Source organism: Diplotaxodon limnothrissa, linkage group LG6, assembly GCF_057381915.1.
Source record: "Diplotaxodon limnothrissa isolate DT_005_m linkage group LG6, D_limnothrissa_male_GT1.1, whole genome shotgun sequence".
Lineage (NCBI taxonomy): Eukaryota > Metazoa > Chordata > Actinopteri > Cichliformes > Cichlidae > Diplotaxodon > Diplotaxodon limnothrissa.
Window position 1 is genome coordinate 42717645 of NC_140601.1, and position 16426 is coordinate 42734070.

At 47.5% G+C, this 16426-nt stretch overlaps 1 protein-coding gene across 4 annotated transcripts in view; it reads right to left on the bottom strand.

Annotated features, from left to right (window-relative positions):
- sh3pxd2aa (SH3 and PX domains 2Aa) overlaps positions 1–16426 on the bottom strand; it is a 97851-nt gene that overhangs the window by 65576 nt on the left and 15849 nt on the right. The gene's annotated exons all lie outside the window — the stretch shown is intronic.

The following is a 16426-nucleotide window of genomic DNA, read 5'->3' on the forward strand; positions in this document are numbered from 1 at the left end:
TCAGGCCTCTGCAGCAGTAAATCTTTAGCCGTGTGTTCATACAAGTAGAAATGCACATGATCTGCTGTGCATGTGTGGATGTAAAGACAAAACACCATGCAGGAGGAACACTGGGGGATAAAGAGTAACGCAAAACTGAACTTAAAGATTTAGATCAGTTATCCAAGACAATGACACACGATCAGAAAGAAAGTGGAGAGGCAGCTGATTTATTGTCACAAAGTTAATATTTATTAATCAAAGAAATCAACGAGGTGCTCACTCCTGTGTGCACACTCAGTCTCTCAAACACCATACAGTTGGGAAATGATGCAATGCTGTCACAGCAGCCACAAAAAGGTAAACGCTATAAACCAACCCTGGACATGAATTCAATTCACTTTTATTTATAATAAATGTATTTATTTGTATTCCAACAGCAGTTGCTTCAAGGTGCTTTTTGTTGTAAGGTGAAGACCCTCCAATCATATTACAGCAACATACAAGCAAGCAGTTGGCAACAGTGGTGAGAAAAAACTCCTTTTTAAAAGGAAGATATGAAGGTGAGCTAAAGTGCAGATGTAGGTTAAGACCTGACGCTGCCAAGTTTCTGTTTTGTTTCTATGCTAAGCTAACATAAACACCCACAGCACAGGGTGGAGCCTATCCCAGCTACCACAGGGCTGGTAACCAATCAGGTTTAAGAAAAGAAAAAGACCAGCAGCAGTTAGCTTAGCATCACCACAGTAGTGTCTGTTCAACACATTAAGCATCTCTTTGTATCTGGTTAGCTGCTGGAACATGTTAGCAGCAAACTTATTGCTGATACCAAACTTCCTCCTCTGAGTCTCCCAAACAAAAAGAATGAAGGTAACTCTTAAATATGAAGTAAGAGAGTCTCAGTCAAAACAGTAACTACCTTTTAATCTACTAAAAACGCTTCTTTACCATCACAAAACGGTTTTTCTGCTCAGGGGTGATTGTGCATCATATCGAGCGTCACACCTCAGTCCCAAAGCTGCACGCTGGTATCAATAAAAAAAAACAAGTCCAGTGAGCCGGGGGTTCACGGGGGTCAAACCAGCATGAACGACATGAAGACGGCGAGAGAAGTGCTGACACCAGAGCAGGAGGTGCAGAGAGAGGGAGCGTGCAGAGCGAAGCATTAAGACAAAGAAAAAACAAAAACAGGAGAAAGCCAAGAGAAAGAGGAGAATGCAGCAGATTCCTGCTCTTTTCCACTCTTCAAATAGATCAATCAAGGTTAGAGAGAAAGCAAAAACAGCAGAGGGCAGATGCAGAGGGTGAGGAGGCTGCACAGCACTGCAGCAAACATCCTACAGAATCAGAGACGGAAGGAGCATGTGTGCACGTGTGTGTGTGCATGTGTGTGTGTGCACGGAGCATGTGTGCACATGTGTGTGTGCATGTGTGTGTGCACGGAGCATGTGTGCACGTGTGTGTGCACGGAGCATGTGTGTGCATGTGTGCACGTGTGTGTAGGGGGCTGAAGTCCATAAAGACGTATAACAGGCGATGGGAGCTGTCGGCCGTGTCTGTGTGTGATGGCTGAAAGCTGTAAGAGACCTCGGGGAACCGAGCGAGCAAACAGCCGGGTGGGTCTGGATGCAAGAAGATACCCAGAAAACACTCGCACTAATCCCCAGCGCCCACTCCGGAAACATCCGTCGCCTGATCCCATTTCCCCCGTCCATCTGTCAGTCTGCCTCCACCTTTTCATTGAATTCCTGTCTTATTTTTTCCCACTCATCCAATGACCATACCCAACTCTTTTCCTCTAACGCTGCCACGGCACTAAACGGTTTGGATCCTGCTCACAGGATCTGTGTCCGTGACACACGGATGGATGATGGACGGCCCCCAAACATTTCACCGATGCTGAACTCGCAGGTTTGAAGTGTGACTGTGCCACCGTTTCCACTTTCTTAATGAAGGCAAAGTTGTAAGGTGCTCACCTGCGTGCAGGTGCGACACACTGAGAGGACAGACGTAACCGTAAGGCTCGTCATGTCAGCTTTCCTTCTCAGTTCAACAAACTAATTACACCCCCACCCTCCTTTTCAAACTCTGCCGGTGCAGCCTGAACTGATCCACTCGGATCAAGGTCAGCTCATTACTCGAGACACTCTCCGGCTGGTCGAAGCTTGTCCTGAAATACACGTTTTCCTGTCGCCGCTGACAGATTCCTGGCAGGAGAGAGCGTGCTCACGACCTGCCGGGAGTTACAGGATCACCGAGGGAGAGAGAATGGTGAGAACAGGTGGGACGGTGGGGATCAGGTGACACAGCCACGGGCGCAACTGCTCTTTTACATGGATGCATGCACACAGGCTGCACGTGCACGGCCTGCGAGCGTGCTCGTTTGCAGCACGATAGCAGACGATCAGGAGTCCAGGTGGTAAAATTCCACTCTGAGGATGCCAAAAGAGAAAGGAAAGAAAGAAACACATCCACGCCAAACCATCGCTCCACTTCTCAGACTCCACTGTCTCCTTGGTAACCAGCAGAGAGAGAGTGTGAAGAAGAGTTGTGAAGAGATGTGATTGGATGATGCGGTGCAGCTCTGGACCACTGGTGTAAATGTTGGGAGTCAGGTAAAAAAAAAAAAAAAGATTCTTCTTCGTCTCCCCTCAGAGTGAATCCAGGATGCGATGATGTAATGCTTACTGTCCGGCTCGCGCTGACGCTCGTCTTATTTCCACATTACCACATGAGCTAAAAGCATAAACGTGATCAGAGTGTAGGTACTGAGAGGAAGGTGGTCTGTAGTCCTGAGACGGCCTCGGGACTACGATTCAGCAGCTCTGGGTTTAGAGTCCAAAACAAAACCTTGAAAATGAAGCAGCACAAAAATAGCAGCCGAGCTCCTTCAGCGACGACATGACAACAACAACAACAACAACAATCTTTATTTATAGAGCACATTTAAAAGCCTTGGGCATACCAAAGTGCTTTACATAAAACAATAAAAAATAAAACAGTTCACACATTAACATCAAATACATAAAGGTAACAAATTATGTTCACAGATAAAGCCACCAATAAGAGTAAACTGCAGCACATAGGTTATAGCAAGGTAAGACTGTACCACCATGATAAAAGACACCAATAATGGAAAGAAAGCAGAGAATTTAATACAATAGGTCAATAGGTCACTGCAAGCAAGCCAGCATTTAACTGGTAGAAAAGGCAAGTTTAAAAAGATATGTTTTTAGCCGTGATTTAAAAGAATGAATAGAATCAGACGCCCGGATGCCAATCGGGAGATTGTTCCACAGCTCCGGTGCAACTAGAGCAAACGATCGATCACCTCTAGATTTCAGTCGAGATCTGGGCTGAACCAGCAGCAACTGTGAGGATGACCTTAAAGCCCTAGCAGGAGCATATGGGTTTAAAAGTTCCTTAAGATAGCTTGGTGCAGTGTTATTGGTAATTTTAAAAGTAAACAACAAAATTTTAAATTGAATACGATATTTGACAGGCAACCAGTGCAGATCAGCAAGGACAGGAGTAATGTGGGCAAACTTCTTGGTTTTAGTTAGAATGCGTGCTGCAGCATTCTGAACTGTCTGTAATCTATGTAAAAGGGAAGAGTGGAGACCACAGTAAAGTGAATTACAGTAATCAAGCCTTGACGTTACAAAGGCGTGGATGAGCTTTTCTAGGTCTTTATACGGGATATAGCGCCTGGCCTTAGAAATAAGGCGAAGCTGGTAAAAACTGGATCTGACAACAGCAGACACTTGTTTATCAAGTGTAAATGACATGAGTGGGGTCAGTCCCACTTTATACAGAAAGCCTTTATCAATGACTCTGCTTGTGTTTCCCATCGTGACTTTAACGTCAGGCGTTCTAAAAGACATTTCATACATCTATGTGAAAAGACAGACTCCTGCCTCCCAAACCCAACAATGCTGAACGGCTTTACCAATGTTTGTGTGTGTGAGGGTGTGGCTACTTCTCATACCACGACGAGCATGTAGGCCATGGAGGAAGACACTGTACTGACACAGGAAAACACTGGACAAAGCACATCGGCTGGAGCAGGGGTGGGGACCTCCAGGCCTCGAGGGCCGGTGTCCTGCAGGTTTAGATGCGTCCTTGATCCAACACAGCTGATTTAAACGGCTAAATGACCTCCTCAGCATGTCTTGAAGTTCTCCAGAGGTCTGGTAATGAACTAATCATGTGAGTCAGGTGTGTTGACCCAGGGTGAGATCTAAAACCTAATCACTGATGGTCACAGCCACAATATTAGACATGTTTAACTAACACACGTGAACGCTGACGGCTCGTGCTGTGCGTGAGTGAAAGTAAACCGTCCACCATTAATGACACCGGACTACACCTGTGGGTAAGTGAAATATCCACTGAGTTATTTTGCCTCTTTTTAGGATGACGGCAAACAGAACGCATATAGAAAACTAACATTTATCATCAACAGTCTCTAATAATCAGGAGAGTCTGTGTGCGCTGATTGCACGAGAATTTCCACCAATCAGGGACCCACAGGGCTGACACGTGCAATGGCTGAATTCATAAAAACATGAAGGCAGTTTGAATTTTGTAGAGCCGCAAACATCGCTGTCCATCTTTGATTTCCACACAGTCACTGAGGAAGTGTAGCTTATTAAACTTTGCCTATAAAAGGAGAATTCAGTCCTCTTCCCCCAATTCTGTTCTACAGCTGACAAACCGAGTCAGAAAATCGAGATATTTAGAAACATATTTGGATGCACTTCAGCCTCTGTGGCTGGCATAGAGACGCAGGACTGGACTGTTCTCGAAAATGAACTGGGCAGTGATGAAAAGGCTCCAGTAATACATTTGTTTCACCATGATTCAACTGTTTATTCATTCATGTAGCCGACTAAAGAAAAAAATCATATAATGTGCTCCATCATTTTGTGACTAAAACAGAGACAAAGCAGGAAGATGTAACTGTAACCAGCAGAGGTCGCTCATCTTATCCACATGAAACCTGAAGACGTCTGTCTCTGAAAACATGGAAACATCCACCTTCAAGAGAACGTTCCAGCTCAGCGTTTGGTCCACGTAGCTTTAGCAGCGACACAGTTATTATAAGAGCGCTTTAGTCTCAGTTCAGCTTCACTGAGGAACGACGGGGCTCAGAGACTAACAGCAGCTCTGCTTCATGCACATGTGCTAAGAATAGAGCCGCTCTGTAAGGAGCTGTGAGAGTCACTTGGCACAAACTTGGGGGATGCCACAGCGCCATTACAGCCAACTGATGCCTCACTTCCTGTTGTGGGTTTACCCCGAGCTCTGCAGGAGTGGAACAGAGTGGAATGGAAACACACACACACACGAACTTCTGGAACAACTCATGACTGTCCTGACAAAGCAACCATGTGATCTGCTGAGTGAGGCCGCAGGCTCGAGCATGCTTCTCCTCACTGGCGAGCGCACGATAAGGTCGCTGCTCTCGCTGTCGTGTCAGTATGCAAACATCCCGTCACAGACAAAGTCAACATGCCGGCGCTCGCTTTTACACCCCGGAGCTGTCAGATTCCTTCTGCTCATTCCCAGATTTTATAACTCGGACGCTACCAGAGAAGCTCGCCATGACTCACAGTTCAAAATAATCCTTATGTACATGAATGCAACACTTTGTTTGTTTAACTGTTTGAAACAAGCTCCTCCTTCTTCAAGCCAACCCTCTTCTGATTGGCTGCCCCTCCCAAACAGAAGCGAGCAGTGTGTAACCTGAGCTTTTGGGTCAAATGTCGACCTCATTAATTGAAAATCTGGACGTGTTTAATAAAAAGATTCACCATTATGACAGAAAACAAGGAGAAACATGGCGGGTCTCCATTAGAGAGCCTCCTGAAATCTTTATTTCATCACAGCTCGAATCCAACGAGCAGAAACTAATGGAGCACATGAATCAAGCATGAGCATGCATTAGCACCCAGCAGTGTTCAGTTTCAGAGAGGCAGATGTCTCCGATTGTGGAGGGAAGGCGTTCCTTTCCAACCACAATCACTCACAGTTGTGTCTCTAAACTTAGACCGGCACCCTGGCAGCAGATCCGGACAGATCGCTGCCCGCAGTGGGCGCATTAGATCAGGTCGGAACATGATATGCTGGATTCCTGAACGCTTTAAGCAGCGAATGCATGCGTGGGAGTAAGGCGGGGGGCTTGGATTTGTCTCAGAGTTGAGGCTCTGTTCATGAATATGTCGACGCCGCAGGGTGTTTAACCCCACGTGGCGAGCCGGGCTCCCCTCGCTTTCAGTACGACAACAGGTGCAGACGTGTGTTGATGTTCGTCCATCTGCAGTCGCTCTGTCATCACTGCCCAACCCCGGGCTGCAGGGCCCGCTGTGAGCTTTGGAACAAGGCTCGAGAAATGGACTCTGACCGGGAAACTCCCTCACTGGAATGAGATCCTGTTTTCTCTAGAGGATGAACCGGGATTCCAGCTTATCTCAACTCCTTGTGGCATCTGCAGTCACACAAATACTCACAATCAGACCAACAGGAAGACCTCTAATCTTTGCAACATTAAAGGGCTTCAGACAGCATCTTTCTGCCTCTTCTGTAGTCTCACATGAGCACCAAGCATCGTGTCTCTAATAACGCTGATATAAAAATGTTAGCTTTGAGTCATATTCCTGCACGCTGCGCTGAAGCATGTTTGCAGTTTTAGGAAGCTGTGCGAGGTGTAACGTCTGCAGGTCCCTCACCAAGCTTAGGTAGCATACAGACTAAGTTTCTATGAGTTTTTAGCAATTAATCAACATCAGCTCAATTCAGTTTTATCTTATTAGCACCCAGCGCTGAGAGACACGCCAACAATCAGCGTTTGGCGACAGAGTCACTCTGAGAGCAGATGTTTCTAATTTTAGCATCATCCTGTCGATGATTGGAAGCGGTCCTACATTTGTTTAATGCACGTGTTGAAGGACATATCCCAGTCGCCGAGGTTCCTCCCAGTGTTCCTGGAAGCCGGGGTAAAGCCACCCAGAGTCGGGATGTAGGGCCAAATATAATCAGCTGTCAGCTTTGTCAGAATCCAGAGGAAGAGGACAGCCCACTGAGGTTTAAAGCTTTCATCTCTGCAGTTTTAATCAGCCAGGAGTTTGTCTGGTCATGTGACAAAAAGACCGTTTAAAAAATCTCTCCCATCTATGATTTGACCTCCGAGCTGTGGAGACGTCGTGTAACTGGTTCATATATCAATGCTTCCCTTTTTAAAATCACTGAATGCCGGTATCGGCCTAAAAACATCGGCTATCCGTCAGACTCCAGTAGTTACTGGTTTAGCTGGTTTTAAAGATCAGCAGGTGAACGTGCGGCCACAAATTCCGACTGAAACTTTGACTATTCGGCGCACTTTACTCTGAAGATGAAGTGGGTAATATCATCCGAGCACTCGTGAGCTTGACTGCCAGTTGTGTCAACTCTGTGCTGGAGGAGAAGCTTGGCAGAAAAATGCGGTTTGTGAGGCACTCGAACAATCCGCACGCCTCTCCGTGTCGATCTCAAGAGTTCGGCACGAGTAGCGGTGTTAAGGTTCAGAGAAGTGGGTGCTTCGCTCACAAACGGCCATTAAAAATACATTAATCACAGACATAAAACAGCATTTGCTGTGAAAACCTCTGAAGACAGAGTCGGTGCGCCGAGTGCGAAGGAGAATGAAAAGAAGCTGTTTGCTTTCCCCCTCACAGGGTTTATTTTACCGGCGTTTGAGCTGCGACGACTTGACGTTTAATCCATAATAAAAAGCAGTTTTGAAGGGCAAAATTAATCAGAGTGACTATTTTATCCTGCGAGCTCTGCCCTTTATTTGCACCCAGCAGTTTAACCTCCTTTCACATTTAATAGAGGCACCGGCTAAATGCTCCAGTGGCATTTTCAGGCCAGTCATCGCTTCAGCAGCCTGGCTGAGTCCTGCGGAGTAAACCAACAATATCTTTGCTCTTTAGAGCAGCTGCAGCCTCGGTCCAGGACGAAGAACATGGGCGTGTTTAGTTTGGGTTAAGAAAGTAGGCCAGCCAGCTTACAGTTACACTACAGGCAGAGAGGAGAGGCCCTCACCTGAGCCAGAGTTCAGCGCTAATAAAGCAGCTGAGGACCTAATTTAGCCGTGCTGGCGGTCTCCAGAGTTTCCGTGCTGACAGCCAGGACCGACCTCGGGCGGCGTGGCTAAACCTCATTCTCCTCCCTACGGGGTGAATCGGTGTGTGTTGGTTCTCAGTGAGGGTGGGGATGGTATATGAGACGTGAGGTTTGGAATACAACCACGAGTGGGCTGAGAGAAGCAGGAGGCAGAAAATACTGGAAACCAAGTGGGAGAAACCAGAAAAATGTGGATTCGAATTAGCCGTCCCTGATTGGTGCCAAGTTATTTATACACAAGGAACTCGTGGAGAGGATAAAAGTCCGTTTTATGTGAAATCAAACTTTGTGTTTTACACATTCGTGGACTTGGTGCCGTGAACTAATACCAACCCTGCTGCTAATGTCCACCAGTGGTCACGCACAGCACGCCAACGGAAAACAAATCTCACTGAGACCAGGATTATAACTGTGCCTGTAAAACCAGTTGCTCCCATTCATGAGAACTGGGCAAGGTTTCATATCGTTTGCATAATTTTTGTGGTGTTGAGTAATAGTTGGAGGTTTTTTGAAGGTCTGTCACGGTTTTCTCTGGACTTTGGCTGCTTTTTCACTCAGTGAGTCCTCGAACCATAAAAAGGCTCCAACTCAGAAGATCAACCAACGAGTCTACACACAAAGCTGGCAAAGGTTTAATTCTATCTTTAGGCTCTTTGTTACGAGAAGCCAAAAACACATCATTCATTTCCATTTCTTTAGCTGAAACTATGAAAAATGCCAAAGATAACACAGTCTGACAGGCATAAAATAGCATTTCTGCAGAAGCACGGTGACTGCAGAAGTGCTATTAGCTGCAAACTTGGTCTCAGCACGGTGTGCAGCGTGTCCATACAGAACAGAACAAGTGACAGAGCTACAAAAAACTACAGCACATGAATAATATCTAAAAATCACATCATAAAGAAAACAGAGACCTGACGACTGATCTGTTCCTTCAGCTGATCCATCTACTGCTCACTGAAGCCTCAACAGAAATGTCTGCGTGGCTTGGACACAGAGAGCAAAGGCTGAAGTATGAAACTTACACAAGAACTGAGGGAGCAACCAACATGTAAGGAGGGTCGTGAGCGAGGTACAGCAGCAGCTGCCTGCAGACATCGCTGAAACACGGTGGAGGCTCGGTCACGGTGCAGGGCTGCACTTCAGCCAGAGGTGCTGGAGAGCTCGTTAAAGTTGAAGGAATCATGAACCTGAGAAAATACCATCAGATTCTGATCCAGCATAAAATTCATCACGATGATCCCAAACACACATACTAGTCACGGATCAGCTTCGTCAGAGCCCAGACTTCAGCATCATGAAGCAGTGACGGATCATCGTGACAGAGAACAGAACAAGAAGGCAGAAACATCCAAAGAACGTCAGTCCAAAACTGTTCCTGAACTACTCCTAACTATTCCTTCCACGGCGTGCTCAGAAACTTCCAGCTGTGCTGCAGAATAAAGGCGTTCAAACCAAATATCGACTTTTCTGTTTTTGCCTCTAACAGTGGATTTTCATATATATTTGCTCCTGTTTCAGCACATCCATGCACCTATGCCTCGTGCTCAGAGCAAAATATAAAGAAATTAGAGGTGCTTGAGCCTTTTGCACAGTACTGTAGCTGTGTGTCTTAAACCATAGAAGAGGCAGCACACCACATCAGGTTTCCAATAGTGAAACGTTTAATCAATGAATACTAAAACTTACTATCCTCAAACAGGTGAGACCATCACGCCAAAGCTGCAAAAATGTGCATGCATATTTCCGTGCATTAAAATGTAAACGTTTGTTATTACGCAGCGGTAACACTTTTGCGTTGCTGTTTCATTTGCACGCTCACATTTTTACTATTTCCTTTTAGGGACATAATTAAGTCCATAGGGTCAGCCTCCAGAGGCCAACTTTCCAAGTGTAAATGGTATCATGGTTTGCTAAAGGGCTTTAATTCAAAGGTCTTTTATTTCCTTTAAAGCTCCTCCTGTGTCTGCACTATAAAATGTAATCCGGCTGAGATGGAGAGTTCCCCGCGGGGTTAAACTGGATCACGCCGTAACAGAAAGACTGCCTGGGTAATCAGGAGAAAACGCCAGCAACTCAGGCGTCACGCATACACCCACATGCAAACGTGTGCATGCACGTCCACGGACACGCAAACTGACGAGACGTGCGCCGAGTTGGCGAAAGCGCTCGACCCCGAGAGTTTGGAAGCTGCGCTGGATCGGCTGGGGAGGAGATAGGAGGGTGCACAGGTGGTGAAGGTTGAAGCCAGGGAGGCGTTTTTGCACAGAGCCAGAGACGGGTGAAGAAAACAGATGTGCAGGCAGAGACGCAGATCGACAAGTCGCAGGAAGTTGATGTGAACGAGGAGTGTGAGGCAAACGAAAAAGGGAGACGACGGCGTGAGAGATTTCTGTTATCTCTGTGCTCCTCTACCTCCACCTCTCCCACGTGTCCTATCCTGCCTGCTGTTTACTCAGTCCTTGTTTATTAAGCTACAGGCAGCGAGATAAAGCTGTGCTGGGACCGGCCACCGATACTGCAGATAAGGAGCACTGTGAGAACTTCAGTCCTGGATTCAGCACAAGTTTGTGTTTGGAATGACTGATGGGAGACGTTCCAGGCGCTAGCAGAGCGTAGATGGCGTCAGATTAAGGAAGCACGCTCGATTTACTTTCAAATACACAGGATTGGGCTGAGGTTTCCTTTAGCACCTCTGTCAGTGCGCCCCAGGGCAGCTGTGGCTACAATGTAGCTGCCATCACCAGTGTGTGAATGTGTGTGTGACTGAATGTAGTGTAAAGCGCTTTGGGGTCCTTAGGGACTAGAAAAGCGCTATATAAATACAGGCCATTTACCATTTTTACCATTTAGCACGTTTATAGCATTAAAGGGCAAACAGCAGACTGTGTCGGGCATATTTGAGCCCACATTTTAAAACTAAAAAGAGCGAATCTTAGTAACAACTGAGGAGGCCTGATGTCACTAATTTGCAGGACACACTGTGTGGCACATGGATGCACATTCCTGCTATGAGCTCCTGAGTAAATGAGAGACTGAGCACAGTCCTCGGTTAATGAGTCGTGAGTGATAAATCGTTAGCGTATGAATCCTGAATAATCTCCTTTCTGACTCTTGGAATTATCATAATTTACAAATGTGCTTAATGTTTTATTCAGTGCGACTTTAAACGGGCGCATAAACTCCACTGCTCTGTGACGCCGCAGGACCGCAGGTACTGCCCCCTGGTGGCCATTAAGAAGAACGTGATGTTAAGTCATGCTAACGGCATCTCCAGGCTGCAAAGTGTTATTAGTGACGTTTTGACCACGAGTGGTGCATCGTTTTTATGCGTGGGCCTAGTTTATCACAAAGAGCAGTCCTGCGCCAGCCTTGCTGGGCCTCGTGCTCACTGGTTCAACCTTAAATAAGATCTCAGTCTCTTAGTTTGGCTCACAGTTCCACTCATATCTCTTCTGGGGAATCGTCCACTATCACAGCGATTTGAAGTGTAGATGTTACCGTGCCGTCCTTTGGCCCCGGTGACGCTACTGCCAGTCGCTCCGCTTCCTCGCTGCATTTATTACTGATTGGACGGGAGCCGAGTCCAACCCACCAATCAGTGGGTCCTCCTAGTTGCTGCCCTATTTAAGCCCAACAGGGCTGTGACTCAGGGTGGGCTGTGATTTAATGTGAGCAGTGCACCTTCTGCCTGTGATTCAGTTCATAAATGCTACAGGCAGACACTGGGAGGATGTGTTCTGCTAACAGGCAGATACTGGGAGCAGTTACTCGCTGCTGCCTGAGGCTGGGCCGGGTTTAGACACACACTGCACACACACCAGGAGCAAAGGCAGTGGTGCTTTCTTCCTGGCGAGGAGTCAGCAGGTTGTAGTTTAGTCATCCTGTGAGCTGGTTGCTTTACTTCCTGTCTTTGATTTAGCAGCACTCTCAGGCCCTTCAGTTTGTCCCCTTCTTGCTTGTGGACATTAAACATCGCCACCAAAACCAACAACATCTGGTTGCACGTCGGTTCTCTCTCCCCCAACTCAGCTGGGACCCGTTCCTGCAAACATTCCCACCATCTGGTTCCTGAAGCGAAGCGGCTTCCCGGCAGCACGTGAAAGATGCATCTATCCATCTTCTAGATGATCTCTCTGGGATGCATCTTCAGTGATCTGCGGTGGTGGGGTCACGGGGGGGTTAGTGTCTTTAAACATTAGACCCAGCCGGGATTAATCAAGCCCCGGCTTGCATCCCACCAGCAACCAACCACAGATCAAGTTGCCTCACAGACTGAGGCCCTGATTGGCTCAGTCGTTGGAGGATTTTGCAGAATGGCGTTCCTGCAAAGCCTCTCTGAGCACTTTCCAGTCTCCTTCCACCAGCTCCTGGTTCTTCTTGCTTGGGCACCAAGTCCCAGATTGTTTGAACACACTCGTTGCTTCAGATGGGCCAAACCGTCTTCCTCCACGTCTCAGTCTCACCAGTAGCCGGAGTCATGTTTTATACTTCATGTGTTTATTTTTCACCCCACTGCTGATAACATGTTGTTCAGTCACTGAACAGTGAAAGCTGCTCTGTGCTCAACAATATCCGGACATACAGAGAACGCCACCCGCCCTCTCTGAACAACAGACGCCGCAGGAGTGTAAAATAAATACTGTGTGATTCACCAAACGGTGAACAGAGGCTCGTCATTCTTGGGCAGAAATGTAATGAAATAGCAAAAAGAACCTTGAGCAACTTCTTTGTTCAAAGCTCAGCGTGAAGCTGCCGGAGCTCTCCCGAGTTCTCATCGAGTCTCCTTCCGAGCTCAGCGGCAGAGAAGAAACACAAACCTGACCAGCTGAGCGTGGAGGAGAGAGAGGAAAGAAAAGCAGAGTGAGACAGCCGACTGTCAGCTACCACATACATCGCAGGTAACAGGCAGCAAAGGAAACAGAGGAAGCACACTGTGGGAACGTGCAGAGGCCTTTATCTGCAGGCTGCCTGCGTATCTAATCAAATATTGCAAACCGCTGCACAGAAACACAAAACTACTGTAAAAACAGAGCTTTACGTCTGCACTGACCCCTGAGTCGAGCCACAAAATGGCATGAAAACAGAATAAGTGACAGACGTGCAGCCATCAACTCCCAGCATGCACTTCATGCTGCCAGTGTCTGGGAGCGAGAGCAATCAGAAGTGAGTGAGGACACAGAAACAGTTAACCGGCTGTTTGCTGGTGACGACACACAGACGCTGGCGTTGGGAGGATTTGTGCTCATTATAAAGGCTACTTCACGTTGCCTTCAGCTTAACCACGCGGAGCATTTCTGCTCAGCACGGACGCTTCGTGTTTCAGGTCGACTGTCGCGCTTCCTTCTGCCGCCTCTCTCGCTCCTTGAAACACTTCCAGTCACACTGCTGACTTTTTCAAGCCACGGAAACGTCCCACAAACAAATGAACTGTGCTCATTCATCCTAAATTTAGCCCCTCTCCCGACCGCTTCGCTGTGACTGTGGAAAACGCTGCATACTCCCCCCCCTCTGCTCTGGGTCCAGTGAGGACCCGGCCTGTAGCCGTCTTCTCAACTGCTTGATTGTAACTCAGAGGGACACGTCCAGTGTTTGGCGTGTAGGTGTCCTTCCTTTGCCTCTCTCTTTTCTCTCAGGCGCACACGCCCATAAATAAAATAAAGCAGCCTCGACCTGAAACAATGGGCTGAGTTACAGTTCGTCCACAAAGCACCTCAAGGACAACGAGGCTGAGCTAGCGCTCTGTCCATTCAGCAGTTTGTCCTCGAGGATGGCATACCGATAACGCCTCGCGGTCTAGACACACGTTTCCATCAAACGGCCCACATAGAGGTTAGAGATTCACGAGTCAGTGACCTTCTTTGTAAGCGATTTGACCACAGCGACTGTGTAATTTGCTGTGCTGAATATATACGCGCTGCCGTTTTACCAGAAACCTGCTGCTAGCATCTGTTAAGCTGCTTCCAGCCTTGAGACTCAGCAACTAATAAAAGGGATTTTTGGAAAGCCGTAGCATGAAAACCTCCCTGAGCCGCACATTCAGTAGCTGTAGGGAAGCTCGTGCGAGTGCGGACTCGGACGAAGAAGAAAAAGAGTGCTTGTGAAGGCGCGTGCCGACAGAGTACAAATGAAGAGCCTCGTAAAGGCGTGAGTCAGAGGCCTCCTTTCACATGGAGAGCCACGCCACAGCTTTAAATAGACAAACTTCAGCAGAGGCCCAAGGACACCCGGAGCGCCATCACCCGCTCCTCACGGCTTCCTGGAATACAAAAGGCCGCTTTGTAAAAAGTGACCTCGAAGAAACGCAGATGATCAGAATACTCATGTCTTCCGTCTGCATCACTGCGTCAGTACCGTCACTTACCGTTAAAGCTTTTGTTCCAGCTCTCCACTGCTTCATCACCTCGTCATCATCATTCCACCTTTCCTCCCGGGACCGCTGGCTGACCCGGGCTGCTCCCTGTCCCGGTTTCCTGATGATTAACTCGGGCACTTCTGCCAGAGCTGCTCACGAGTCAGGTCTGAGTCAAAACCACATCCGTGCAGCCAGCAAGAGCCAGTCAGTGAGGAGGACTGGTGCACATGTATGTGCTTATGCTTCAGGTATGTGTGCTGGAGGCTTCAAAGTGAACGCATGTGGCATCACAGCCCTGCGCCCGACCAGGACGAGTGGAAACACTGTCAATGACTCTGCCACCAAGCAGAGCCCAGCGAGCTGTGAAACACAAAGTTTAGCCCAACTATTTATGACGACTTGGGGTTTTAGTCGTCCTGATGAATGTGAGCTGGTCGAAGCTGAGGCGTCGGCGTCTGCAACAGCAACAAGCTTCACCGGGACATCGAGCAATCATACTGAAGGAGATGCGAGCTGCTACTTTCAAGATGACGGAGCTTCTCCATCTCTGAGAGTCGGCCCAGACACCACTGGGAGGATGCTGGTTTGACAGCCCACATCAGCCCTGCTCTTTTACTGGTTGGACACCAATCACAGCATTAATCAGTTTGGCAAACTGGTTCCAGATAGTGAGGGCAGCTAGATTAAAATGCTATGGCAAATCAATAGTGACGTCTGTGACTTCCATCAGCAGCAGTTTATCTTTGACTCTTTTCATTATTTAAACATAAACGCCATCGAGTGAAATGTTGGGAAACGCCAAGCTCCAGCCAGAAGAAAAACACCATCCAATAAAGTGACACTGGATGGACGAGGTGGCAGACGGAGGTAAAACCTTTTCTCTAAAGAGTGTGGGATCCAACACACTCCTAACAGAGTGAAAGTGCAGAAAAAATGGTTCCCTCCAGGGCAATTCTGGCAACACTTTGCACTAATATATTCGTTCTATTATCCGTAAATGACTTCCTTTTTCACAGAGGGACACAAAATAGCACGAATATGGCTCCTATTATTTTTACCTTAACACATTCTCTGCGCTGTGCAGACAGAAGCGCTTTGAAACCGAAGGATTTGTGAACTTCAGATTCAGTTTTCTCAGAGTTTTTGGCTACATTCAAACCACTCTCCATGTGTCTAATATCAAAGCAGGTGAGCTTCACTGCCCGTGCATTCAGCACAACATAAAGAGCCTGTTTCCGTGACTCATCCTATACAAAGTCAGTCAAAGCAACATCTGTGGTCCCTCTCATTTGGATGGCAGCCTGGAAGCGGGGCCAGTGTTTCCAGGAACACAGCCCGGTCTGGTTATTACTAGGAAACTGTCTTGGAATCCCAGCGGTGTTTGCCAAGGATTTGGTTAAACTGCTCTCCGGCAGTTTTCAGAGCTCCCTTACGGTTACAGCAAGGCGGCTTAAAAGCAGCGGGGACCCCGCAGCAGATAAATGTTTGGACAGGAGAGGCTCCAGGTCTCACTGGAAACAATGAGATCAAAAAAGCTCCATCAAAGCCACCGAGAGAGATCAAAGTCCGGCAGGGAGAACTTCACTCTGAGTGCAAACACCGACAGAGACGAGGATTAGAAAGCTGGCCTGTCACTGCTGCCAGCGGTGGTTTTATTCATGAATGTCACCGTGGAAATGGAAACATCAGGAGGGGAGCCGTGCTGGAGCTGATGCACTGCAGTGTGATTTAAAGACGGCATTTGGTAAATGTTTGAAATATTTACCAGAAGATTCTTCACAACAGAGCTGACTGAGAAGCAGCCAAACTCTGTTGACACGACTTTATTTGACTCAATGAAGGAACTGAGTTAGACGACCTTTGCCCCCGTGACATCTCACATACCTAACAAAATCAATCGTGCTGCTGCTGACGGAGTCATTTTGT